General features: G+C 47.3%; 2 non-coding genes across 2 annotated transcripts; both read left to right on the forward strand.

The window, feature by feature from the left end:
• Positions 1–2,466: 2,466 nt before the first annotated feature.
• LOC144261698 (small nucleolar RNA U3) lies at positions 2,467–2,679 on the forward strand. The gene has a single exon (XR_013345394.1). It is a non-coding gene; the product is annotated as a small nucleolar RNA U3 (small nucleolar RNA).
• Positions 2,680–4,740: 2,061 nt separating this feature from the next.
• On the forward strand, positions 4,741–4,953 carry LOC144261701 (small nucleolar RNA U3). Its single transcript, XR_013345397.1, has one exon. It is a non-coding gene; the product is annotated as a small nucleolar RNA U3 (small nucleolar RNA).
• Positions 4,954–13,148: the final 8,195 nt, after the last annotated feature.

Raw genomic sequence — 13,148 nt, forward strand, 5'->3', positions numbered from 1 at the left:
ATAAGCAAGTATCATTATCCCCATGTTACATGTTAGGAAATGAAGGCACAGAGAGGATAAGCAATTTACCAAGCAGTCTGTGGCAGAGAGTAGATCAAATTTCCTTCTTATATATAAGCCTCAGGGCCTTCTTCTTCATAGGTTCTGATTGATAATCTTCTTCTTCCAACCCTGGGGAGTCTTATCCACACTAAACCAAAACTTTAAACCTGTGAGGGTTTGCTCATCAGTTGGTTTAAGAGGATCCTGTGGTTTCTACTCAGCACATATAGTGATGACATAATTCTGAAGTTATCCTGTCCTCAGGGTATTCCACTCCCAGCCCTTCTCTGGCCATAGTCTGTTCATTACAACTTTATTGAAAAACTCAATATCAAGCTCTCCAAAGCTTCTAATATGCAGCTTAGTAAATAAGGGGAAGACTCATAATACTTTGAGGTCTCTGGATGGGAGGTGTTAAAGTGCTTTAAAAATGGATTAACTATGCCCCAGGGATGTGGCAAAGCTTGCTACCTCCGTTTCACATAGGGTGTGACTGAATATCAGAGAAATGAAGTGATCAGCCCCAGGCCACCCATTGTGTCTGGCTAAGCCAGGTTCAGACTCCCACACCATTGCTCTAGGTACTGTAGTGTAGAGCTGCCCTGAGTATTGCAATACTCAGGGCAGCTCTACACTACAGCGTGGATTGACGCTTTGAGATCGATCCACCAGAGGTCGATTTAGCGGGTCTAGTAAACACCCACCAAGATTGCTCTCCTGTCAACCCTTGTATTGTACCCCCGACGAGAAAAGTAAGGTAAGATTTTCTCCCGTCAACCCCGCACGGTGTAGACCCCGCGGTAACTCGACCTAAGGTACGCTGACTCCAGCTACGTTATTCACGTAGCTGGAGTTGTGTAGCATAGATCGACTTACCGTGGTAGCATAGACATAGCCTAAGTCTGTCAGCCATGATGTCTGATAAATACAGGCTCAGGTGAAAGTTAATTGGAGCGTGGTTCCAATATGGATGTCAGGGGTCCTACTGTCACTCCTCCAACAGACTTCTCCTCCTTTTCTCAGGCTGGCAACCTTGACACTGATTGACAAGTTTGTCCTCCTATCACCAACAGGTGCCATGACTTTCTAACCAGCCAGCAAGCCCATGTAACTCAGCTCCCTGTGGACAGACTATCCCCTGCTCAGCATTCTCCACAGGGACCATGCTTGACAGCTGAGAGGACCTCCACCTACTGTTTCTCCCTTCCTCCCTGACATAAGTAGGTGGGAGTGACTTTTTTCTCCTCCTCCAGCCCTTTCTTGGGTCCCAATTCAGCAGTAGGTACCTGGCCAGCAGCAGTTACTTGTGGAACACACTGCTCCCTTCACTCTTCACTGGTTTTTTCATTAAGCTGGACCTGGATCCCATGGGTCCAGTGATTCACTATTAATCTGTAGCAGCACAGAGGGAGAAAAGGAGGGGGAACCAGATGAATCCAGGGCTCTTTGATCCCAAACAAGCCAGTGACGATTCACTCAAGTCACCTGACCCTTTGTGCATGAGGCAGCCCACCTGGGAAATGGAGTGGAAAGACCAATCTTGCCGCAGATCATATGCTACTTCTGAGCTGAGCTGTTCTGGGTAAATGAGCTGCAGTGACAAAACAGCAGACCTGAACATAGAGGCCCAGTAAAGCATGGCTCAGCTGAGATGTTCAGCCAAATAATTTCTCCTTTAAAAAAAAAGCTGAATGTTAGGCTTGGAGCGTGCCAATGGGGACCTCTTCTGCATCACTGTGCAAGGGTGGGTCTTCATCCCACTCCAGTGCCTGAGTCTGCTAAAGCCGCTAGCTAGGAGACTCTGTCCTTTAGCTCAAGCAGTAGAGGCTCACAAGTACTATGGAAGAAGTCTGGTGTTCAGTCCTGCAGACAGCCCAGGCAGGGTTGGTTAACTGCAAAACAGTATCAGTGCTTACCTTTTAAGTCAAAGCTTCTGGGATGGTTTCCAGAAAAACTGGGAGCTTGAGCTCCTGCTCCTAGGAGAATGGTGAGACTGGCCTTCAGCTTCAGGAAATACCCCTGTTGGGGAGCCTGGCTCCCCACTGCTCACTTGCTCCATTTTCATCACTGGTGCCAAAGAAACATGCTCTGGGTGTCCAAAACTGCATAGGCTGTCGTTTCTAGAGAGCTCTTGGCTCAGCCAGCTAGAGGGTTGTTGTCTTAGGCATTGCAGAGAAGGGAGCAGGGAGAAGATTGGTGGAGTGGCCTGGCTGTGTCTTCAGTTTATGCAAATGAAAGGGGAGCAGCTTTGCTTTGATGGGCAGGATACAGAAGGGGGCCATGGAGGGCAGAGTTGAGAGCCAGGATCTGCTCACGTGGGGCTTCTCGTAGTGCTCTCTGTCTCGTGAAGGCCAAACTGTAGCAACCAGCAGGTAGAGGAGAATGTGCCGGAATGGTCTGTGACTGGCAGGGTGGGTGTTGGTTAAGGCTATGCTTTCAGGGGTCATTTCTCTAGTTGGTGACTGGAGAAGGGTGGCTGTAAAAGCCTGTCTTGCTAACCACAATGAGGAGCTGTAGTGTTTTTTTCTGAGCATGACAATGGCTGAGAGTGCTGTTCTGGGGCAGCTGCTTTCTGCTGTGGAAGAGTGTCTTGCTCTTCCTGAGCAGAGCAGGGGAAGGAAATACAATCTGAGTGGTTAGCTTTGAACTTGTCCTGTTGGGTGTGACTTTGGAGAGCTATGCTGCTTGTGGGTTTGGTGTACTGAGCCCTCAGCAGTGAAATGCTTCATCAGTTTTCAGTTGCCCTGTGACTAGGCTGTGCTTTTCTGCAGGCTTTGAAGAAGGGCTGTCTTTGACTGTACTGTGTGTCTGTTACATCTTTGTTCCCAACCTATGCAGTCAGCAGGTTTACCATAAAAAGATTCTTTCTTCTCTTGCTTGTTCTGCTTCATCTTTACAGCTATTTCTGTTCCTCCAATAAGTCTGACCCCATGGCACCTGTCGATTGTCCTGCACACTGGATGATACTTCCCTGCTAACACCAGCAGAGCCACTGCTGCTTGGGAAGATTTTGTATGTTCCTGTCTGACATTCTGGATATGAGGAGGACAGTGGCTAGTATTCCCACCATTCACACTCTGTGAGGAACCTGGAAAACATCACAACTCGAGGTAACACACTGCCATGTGACTTTCTTCCAGGTGAATAGCGATTAGACATTTTGACGGGATTTATCTAGCCATGGGGTGGGGAACCTTTTTTCTATCAGGGGCCAATGACCCACAGAAAAGATCAGTCAGGAGCCACACACAGCCCGCGGGGGACGGGCAGAGGCTAGGGGGTTCTCCTAGGCTGTGGAATGGGGCCAGAAATGAGGCATTCTGGGAGCGAGAGGTGGCTCCGGGCTGGGGTAGGGGGTTAGGGTGTGGGAGGATTGGAGGGCCCCGGCTGGGGGTGTGGGCTCTGGAGTGGGGCCAAAATGAGGCATTCTGGGAGTGGGAGGTGGCTCCAGGCTGGGACAGGAGATTGGGGAGTGGGAGGACCATGGCTGGGGGGTGTGGGCTCTGAGGTAGGGCTGGGGATGAGGGGTTTAGGATGCAGGAGGGGGCTCCAGACTAGAGCAAAAGTGTTAGGGGTGTGGAAGGGGGCTCAAGTCTGGGGCAGGGGGTAGGAGTGCGGGCTTTGAGAGGGAGTTAGGGTGCAGGAGGGGGTTCAGACCTGGGGTAGGGGGTTGGGGTGTGGGAGGAGGTTCAATGCTTACCCCAGGTGGCTCCCAGTCAGCGGCACAGCAAGGCTAAGGCAGGCTCCCTGCCTGCCCTGGCTCCGTGCTGCTCTTCTCCTGGAAGCAGCCAGCATGTCCGGCCTCTAGGTGGAGAGGCCAGGGGAGCTTGGCGTGGTGCGCACTGCCCGTACCTCAGGTGCTGCCCCTGTAGCTCCCATTGGCCGTGGTTCCTGGCTAGTGGGAGCTGCGGAGTTGGTGGGGGCAGCACCCGGAGCTTCCCTGATCACCCTCCGCCTAGGGGCCGCAGGGACATGCCAGTGAGCCAGTGCTCGCAGATCCAGTCCCGTGGGGGATGGAGGGGGGACCAAGGCTCGGGGCTTTCAACCTGCAGTGCAGAGACTTGTTGCGGGCTGGAAGAAATGAAGCAGCAGGCTCGATGTGGCCCAAAAGCCATAGGTTCCCCATCCCTGATCTCGGCTCTGGTTTGGTTCAGAGGAAAGCCTATGGCTATATATACTTGTTTTTCAGGCAAAGCTTCTGGAGCACTTTCCAGAAAAAAAGTGGGAGTTCCTGCTTCCTGGAGAATGGTGAGACTGGCAGTCAGGTTCAGGAAATGCCACCCATTGGAGAGCCTGGCTCCCCACTGCTGACAATCTTCCTTGTGATCACTGGTGTCAAAGAAACATGCTCTGGGTGTTCAAAACTGCATAGGCTGTCGTTTCTAGAGAGCTCTTGGCTCAGCCAGCTAGAGGTTTGTTGTCTTAGGCGTTGCAGAGACGGGAGCAGGGAGAAGATTGGTGGAGTGGCCTGTCTGTGTCTTCAGTTTATGCAAATGAAAGGGGATGGCTGGTTTGAGCCGCTTTGCTTTGAGAGGCAGCCTATGGAAGGGGGCCACGGAGGGCAGAGTTGACAGCCAGGTTCTGCTCACGTGAGGCTTCTCGTAGTGCTCTCTGTCTCGTGAAGGCCAAATTGTAGCAACCACCAGTTAGAGGGCAACACGCCAGAATGGTCTGTGATTGGCAGGGTGGGTGTTGGTTAAGACTATGCTTTCGTAGTCATTTCTCTAGTTGGTGACTGGAGAAGGGTGTCTGTGAAAGGCTGGTCTTGCTAACTGCAATGAAGAGCTATAGTGTTTCTTTCTGAGTGTGAAACTGGCAGAGTGTGCTGTTCTGTGGCAGTTACTTTCTGCTGTGGAAGAGCGTCTTGCTCTTCCTGAGAAGAACAGGGGAAGGAAACACAATCTGAGTGGTGAGCTTTGGTGTTGTTCTGCTGGATGGGTGAAAAAGAGCTTGGCTATGACAGTAAGGAGCTGTGTTGTTTGTGGGTTTGGTGTGCTGAGACCTAAGCAGTGAGATCCTCTGTCTGCTCTCAGGTGCTGTGTGACTGGGCTGTATTTTCCAGCAGACCATAGAGAAGAGCTTTTTTTGCATGTGTACTGTGTGTCTGATACGTCTTTGTTCCCAATCTCTGCAGTCAGCAGGTTTACCCTAAAAAGATTTTCTTTCTTCTCTTGCTTGTTCTGCTTGAACTTCATAGCTATTTCCGTTCATCCACTAAGTGTGACAGCTCCTGTCCCCATGGCACCTGTTGGTCATCCTACACACTGGGACCAATGGATGACACTTCCCTGCTACCACCACTAGAGCCAATGGTGCTTGGGGAGATTTTGTCTGTTCCTGCCCGGCACTTGGGAGCTCAGGAGGGCAGCGGCCGGTATTCCCACCATTCACGCTCTCTGAGGAGCCTAAAACACATCACTCTAGGTTACACACTGCCAAGCAACTTTTTTCCGGATGAATAGCAATTAGAAATTTCGGCAGGGTTTATCTAGACTCTGGCCCGGTTCAAAGGAAAGCCTATGTCTACATAACCTTGATTTTAGTAATACATAGTGATAGTTAATAGTACTATGCAAGCTAATCTAGTGCCCCACATGTCTTATGATTCCTTCTGTGGCCTGCTAACTACTGCTCTTATCCCTACAGCAGTTACAAGGGAGGGGTCTTGCAGTTTCCTTGCTGCAGGCCCAAGTATTCTGTCTGTTTCCTTTATCCTGATTCCCCCACCTGTGAAGTCAGAGTTCCCGGTCCCTGTTTCCAAGACATCCAACACTCATCCTCACTAATGGTCATTAAATCCAACTGTGGGTTTTTTTTCAGATAATTCAAAAGTGGTTTCAGGAAAATGAAGAGAGAAAATATGAAATAAAAGAGTGCAGTATGAGTGCAGCTGGGCTGAAACACCACAGAAAGCCTGAAATCTTACCTACAAATGTGGGTGAAGTGACATGAAGAATCTTGCGGCATAGGAATCCCCTGAATTTCAGTACCAAAACCGTTTAGCCGGAGTCACTGGAAGTCTGATTATTCTTCCTAACCAAGACTATAGGCCAAAATAATCTAACGGCTGCCTAAAGTTAGCCATTTATGTCAGTTTTAGGCACTGATAGGAGTCCAAATGGGACTCTTTCCAGGGACTTCAATGGGGTTTGGATCAAGCCCCAGGATGATGGCCTGATTTTCAGAGTTGCTGAGAATGCACAGTACCTAACGAAGTCCATAACTACCCTTCCCCTCCCATAGAATCAGAGAAAGGCAGGGCTGGAAGGGACCTCAAGATATCATCTAGTCCATCCCTCTGTGCTGAGGCATAACCAAGTAAACCTAGACCATCCATGACAGATGTTTGTCCAACCTGTTCTTAAAACCCTGAAATGATGGAGGTGCCACGACCTCCCTTGGAAGCCTTATTCCAAAGCTTAACTTTCCTTAGAGTTAGAAAGTTTTCCCTTATATTTAACCTAAATCTCCCTTGCTGCAGAGTAAGCCGATTACTTCTTGTCCTACCTTCAGTGGACATGGAGAATAGTTAGTAACTGTCCTTTTTACAACAGCCCTTAACATATTTGAATGGTTTCAGAGTAACAGCCGTGTTAGTCTGTATTCGCAAAAAGAAAAGGAGTACTTGTGGCACCTTAGAGACTAACCAATTTATCTGAGCATAAGCTTTCGTGAACTACAGCTCACTTCATCGGATGCATACTGTGGAAACTGCAGAAGACATTATATACACAGAGACTGTTATCAGGTCCCTGCTCAGGTCTTGGTTGCTCAAGACTAAACATGCCTGTTTTTTAAACTTTTACCCATAGTCAGGTTTTCTAAACTTTTTATCATTTTTGTTGCTCTCCTCTGGACTGTCTCCAATTTGTCCTCATCTTACTTAAAGTGTGGCGACAAAACTGGACAATACCCCAACTGAGGCCTCACAAGTGCTGAGTATACCACACTCCTGTTAATACAGGATGATTACCTCAGAATTATATTCGTCTTTTGTGCATCTGCTTCACAATGTTGGCACATATTCAGTTTGTGATGCACCACAACCCCAGATCCTTTTCAGCAGTATTACTGCCTAGACGTTATTCCCCATTTTGAAGTTGAGTATTTGATTTTTCCTTTCTAAGTGAAGTACTTTGCACTAGTCTTACTGAATTTCATCTTGTTGATTTCAGACCAATTCTACAATTTGTCCAGGTCATTATGAATTCTAATCTGATCATGTCCTCCAAAGTGCTTGCAACCCCTCCCAGCTTGGTATCATCTGCAAATTTTATAAGCACGCACGTCCCGCTACTATCCAAGTCATTAATGAAAATGTTGACTAGGACCAGACCCACAACAGATCCATTGAAGCACTCCACAAGCTATATCACCAAAGTTTGACAGCAAACTATTGATAATTATTCTTTGAGAATGGTCTTTCAACCAGTTTTCCTCCCAACTGTAAATTCATCTAGACCATATTTCCTTAGTTTGCTTATAAGAATGTCACATGGGACTGTGTCAAAAGCCTGATTATCCTTACCGGGTGCCTTATCTTTGTTCCACATTCGCTCCCCACATCTTCCTCATGCACTGAACATAACAGGAAAGAGACTGGGTGTGTGTTTCTCTGCTGGGATCTCAGCTGTGCATAGTTGGCGGTTAGTTCAAAGCTCTGATGTCATCAAAAAAGCCCAGCCAGACAATATGAATGCAGCCTTGGACAATCAGTGTTGTCACAGTCTCTACTGCCCCATTCTTTCAGACACGTCTGGCAAGTCAATGGGGCAACTGAAAGTTAAGCAAGTGTTTACAGGATCAGGGCACGTGTAGTTTCCATTTCATTCTTCCTTAAAACAATGCTTTGAAACCCACAGTGCTCCCCCCCTCCCCCAACTGTTAGGAAGCATCCTCTGCCCCGGCTGTAGGATTTTTAATGAAAAGTGGAAGTGGAAAGTGGCTGTAGTGGGAGCGCTCTTCTCCCTTCCCTGTTGCTGCTACTCACTTCTTAGATCCTCTCTGCCAGAAACTGACCCATGAGCCTTCATTCAGCCCCTAGTTCAGCTTCATACATTTTGGCTGCTCTGAAGAATCTTTAGGTGTTGCTCAGTGTTGGGGCTCGATGGGGCTGAGAAGTGGTACTTTCCCTTTAATATCCTGATCATCAAGCCATTCAACCACCTAATAGGAGTAATAAAGCTGGTATTTGGTACATTTATTTTAACTGTACGATAAGGAACAATGTTAAAAACTGCAAAGTGCTGGCCGGATTTTCAGCAGTACATAATACATCTTGCATTTTTACAATAACCAGCAAGGCATAAACATATCACAGAAATTGCCCATGATACAGAAATATTCCTCACTGAGCTACATAAGAAAAGTCGGATGCCAGTCTTTAAAACGGAACATACACAATTAATAGGGAAATATGTTACCAATAAAAGGGAGAAAGGTGGCTAGTGATTATAGTTAGATGTGCTAGTTCAAAGCGGAGCGGGGTAGGGGATCAGCAATGTTAAGCAGTGGAAGATGACAGTTCAAAGCATCCAAAGCACTTCTAAGGGAACTTGTGCTTTAGTGGTAAAGTCACAGCAAGTTATCAGGCTGAAATGGATGGATCAAGGGCAGGGGTTCTCACCCTTTTCTTTCTGAGGCTCCCCCAGACATGCAATAAAAACTCCACGGCCCACCTGTGCCACAACAACTGGTTTTCTGAATATAAAAGCCAAGGTTGGAGCTTAGGGGTAACAATCCAGGCAATTGCCTGGGGCCCCATGCCACAGGGGCCCCTACAAAGCTACATTACTCAGGCTTCGGCTTCAGCCCTGAGTGGTAGGCCTCAGAGCCCGGGGCTTCAGCCCCATGTGGTGGGGCTTAGGCTTTCTACCCTAGGTCACAGTGAGTCTAATGTTGGCCCTGCTTGGTGGTCCCCCTGAAACCTGCTAACAGTCCCCCAGGGGACCCTGGACCCATGGGTGACAACCACTGATCTAGAGAGTTGTTTGCTGAAACATATGGGAAGATTCTATGTGATGAGGGTTTAGTATAATCCTGGAAGGGCTTTATTTGTATTCATTTTTTCTTAGAAATATTTATGAGGGTGCATGGAAAGATCTCTGGGATTTTTTCTCAAGTGAATTTAGGTGCCTATTTTCAGGTATGTGATTTCACCCTGGGCAAGTCATTTAGGCCATGCAGGAAGAACGAAGAAGCAGTAGGAATGCACTTGGTATTTACTGAGTCCCAGTTGTATACTTTAACCATTAGACCATCCTTCCTCTGAAAGTATAATCTGTATACTCCTGAACTGATCGGATGGCAATCTAAGGTACTTATGGCCACATTACTGTAGTATCTGAGTGCTTCACAATTGTTAACATATTAGTCCTCACAGCTACAGCTGGGTGACTAATGGATTCTTTGGTGTGTTGGCAATTACAAACAGATGGAAAAAATTGTTTCGGGTTAAAAAAAAAAGCTTCATTTTGATAAAACTGAACAGTTTTGTGTCTATTTGGACCCTTTTTAAACTATATTTAAATAAAATCAAAGGAAAGTTTGAAACAAAAAGATGTTTCAAACCAAAAAAATCAAAACGTTTAATTTTGAAAATGTCAGAATGAAACATTTGTAATATTTTGGAATGTTTAGGGGTTGTTGGGGGAGGGTTTGTTGACCCTCCACATTCCCCACCCCTAAACGAACAACTGGGTGAACCCAACAAGAATTTGTGAAAGATTTTGGTGCTGCTGAATCTGCATTTTTCACCAACAAAAAGTCTGAAAAATGTCATCCAGTTGTACTTGCAGCACTGTGTGAGATTAGGCAATGCTATTATCCCCATTTTACAGATGGGAAACCAAGGCATAGAGAGACTAAGAGACTTGCCTAAGGTCACTCAGGAAGTCTGTGTGAGAGCAGGGAATGGAACCTGGATCTCCCAGGGTAGCAACCTAACCACAGGACCATTCTTCCCCTCACAGCAGTTAGAAAGGCACCACTTCTGAAAGCTGTTCCGTGTGAGCAAACCCCTGTGTCTGTGTGGAGTCTTGGTGAACTCTAGGAATAGGGCCAAACATAATGAATGGGTGGCAAACATCCAGCACGGCAAGCTCTGTCCAGATAGTGCATTTCACCATGTAAATGTCCCCTGTGCTTTCCAGCAATAAACAGTAAACATTTTACAATATTTTAATAAAGAGCCCATAAAAACGCAATGATTCACAGGAAGAAAATCATGAATGGAGGCATTGCCCTGGATATCCAGTGCTAAGGAGACATGGGAGCTATTCACAGTAGGTTCCTTATTAAAATGTACATTGAACACGCTGATTTGGAGAAGCACTCACTGGAAAAAAATCCGGCTCAGAACTTGCTGCCAAAACACAATGAGCTTGCATGTCAGTGGCACCTTGCTGACTTGCAGCTGAGGATCCGGCCCAGTAACTTCATTCAGGGTTGTTGAGTAATTTGCATATTTGCATAGTTAGGCCCTGATTGTCCCAAGTTGCACAAAAAAAGTTCAGAGGAGAAAATTGCACTAAAAACTAATCTGAAAATGGAGTGTGTTGCCAACCTAGAGAGCAACAGACCTATCTGGAAAGCTTGTAAATGTATCAATTTGAACTAGCTCAAAGCAACAGCCAGAGTGAGACCCATTGTTGACTGCCCAGCAGAGGAAGTGTGTGCGGTCTCAGGGAACAAACTAGGAGGAGGTGATCAGAGATAATGTGGGATCATGTCAGGGACAGCAAAAAAAAAAAAAAAAGGAGGGGGAATCAAAGCTACACAAAGAGCTCTTGCCACCTTGCAAGACTCAGAGAACACTGATATCCAGCCATGCAGTGTCTGGCAAAACTGGAAAAAAACTCCCACACAGTGTTGTACATGGTTGCTGTGATATCAGTGACCAAGGCAAGTTTTAGGACAAAGGATACACTCCATAATCTGCTTATATAAAGTAATGATGATTGTATGGGTCAAAAACAAGAACCAGACTATAAATACAGTGTAGTTAATAGAAAAGGAGGACTTGTGGCACCTTAGAGACTAAAAAATTTAAGGTGCCACAAGAACTCCTTTTCTTTTTGCGGATACAGACTAACACAGCTGCTACTCTGAAACCTGTCAGTGTAGTTAATGTACCCGTAATATGAGTTGTATCCTTTATGTATTTAACTAATAAGGAATAACCTGAAGACGAGCTCCGAGTAAGTGCAAAAGCTTGTCTCTTTCACCAAGAGAAGTTGGTCCAATAAAAGATATTACCTTGTGATGAGGTTCTCGACTCACTGTTGGAGTGCCCCCTTGTGGCTGTGTCTGAGGAATTTTGTCGCTTGGCCCTCTGGCCAGGTCACTATGTGGTTTCCCCCTTCTGGGTATCAAAGTCTCTCCATACGAACTGTCTCAGGCAGTCTTCTGCTCCACAGCCCAAACAATGCCACTTTCCCAGCGGCTAATAGTGGAGCATGGGCCCACCCACTACTCAATTGTCTAATCAGTGGCCAAGGTCTGCACCATCCCAAACCTTGCTGCCATTTCCCTGAGCCTTTTCCTACTCAATCTCTATCAACCTCCCTTAACGACAAGCCTTCTGAGTAAACCCTTTCTTCAGGGCCAGGATCCCAGAGCTTCTACTCTCCCCCTGGGATTCTTCCTTTCCCACTATAAGCCCAGAGTGTGACTGGAAACTTCCACACTGCAGCCCCTTCTGGCCTCTCTTCCTGGCCTTCTATGAGTCCTGCCTGCTCCTGCTCCTGCTCAGCTGGGCTCCTCAGTCAGTGGGGAGAGGCCAAACTCAAGCCAAACTCTCCCTCTGGTGTGACCTATTGGGACTCCTCCTGGGTCACGTTAACCCTTGCCGGGCTAGTGTGGGGTGAACACTCCTTTACATGCCCCACCCACCTTGTAAACAGTACTAATGCTACTGCCTGGCTTTGACTTTTGAGGTCATGGTCTGGCTCCTGCCCTGGCCCTGTGGTAGCCCCACTGTGCACTGCCCTGTAAAAGGGCTGCAAGGTTACAGTCCAGCCATGCACCCTGATCTCGTCAGCGACCATCTTGCTACAGTCAGCCTTTGAGTCTTACCAGTGGCAAAAGCCTTGTTTCTTAGGCCTTGTCTACACTACGAAATTAGGTCAAATTTATAGAAGTCTGTTTTGTAGAAAGCATTTTTATACAGTCGATTGTGTGTTTCCCCACACAAATGCTCTAAGTGCATTTAGTCGGCGGAGTGCGTCCACAGTACCGCGGCAACCGTCGACTTCCGGAGCGTTGCACTGTGGGCTATCCCACAGTTCCCGCAGTCTCCGCCGCCCATTTGAATTCTGGGTAGAAATCCCAATGCCTCATGGGGCTAAAACATTGTCGCGGGTGGTTCTGGGTACATACCATCAGGCCCCCCTTCCCCCACTCCATGGAAGCAATGGCAGACAATCGTTTCGCTACTTTTTTCCTGGGTTACCCGTACAGACGCTATACAACGGCAAGCATGGAGCCTGCTCAGCTAACCATCACCGTATGTCTCCTGGGTGCTGGCAGACATGGTACTGCATTGCTACACAGCAGCAGCTTATTGCCTTTTGGCAGCAGACAGTGCAGTATGACTGGTAGCCATCGTCGATGTAGTCCAGGGTGCTCTTTTAACCGACCTCAATGAGGTCAGGGGCACCTGGGCAAACATGGGAGTGACTCAACCAGGTCATTACCCTTTTAAATTTTGTCTCATGGTGATTCAGTCCTACTTGCAGATCTACTGCACCATCTTTTAATGAGCAGCCAGGAGACAATGATGGCCAGCAGTCATACTGCACCGTCTTCTGCCGAGCACCCAGGAGATGACGATGGCTAGCGGTCGTACTGCACAGTCTGCTGCCAGCAAGATGTATAAAGATAGATGAAATGGATCAAAACAAGAAATAGACCAGATTTGTTTTGTATTCATTTTCTCCTCCCTCCCTCCGTGAAATCAACGACCTGCTAAACCCAGTTTTGAGTTCTATCCTTGAGGTTTTGAGTTCTATCCTTGAGGGGGCCATTCTGTTTCTCACAAAGCCACCCCCTTTGTTGTTTTTAATTCCCTGTAAGCCAATCCTGTAAGTCATGTTGTCATTCGCCCC

This window comes from Eretmochelys imbricata, chromosome 2 (genome assembly GCF_965152235.1).
Source record: "Eretmochelys imbricata isolate rEreImb1 chromosome 2, rEreImb1.hap1, whole genome shotgun sequence".
Taxonomy (NCBI): domain Eukaryota; kingdom Metazoa; phylum Chordata; order Testudines; family Cheloniidae; genus Eretmochelys; species Eretmochelys imbricata.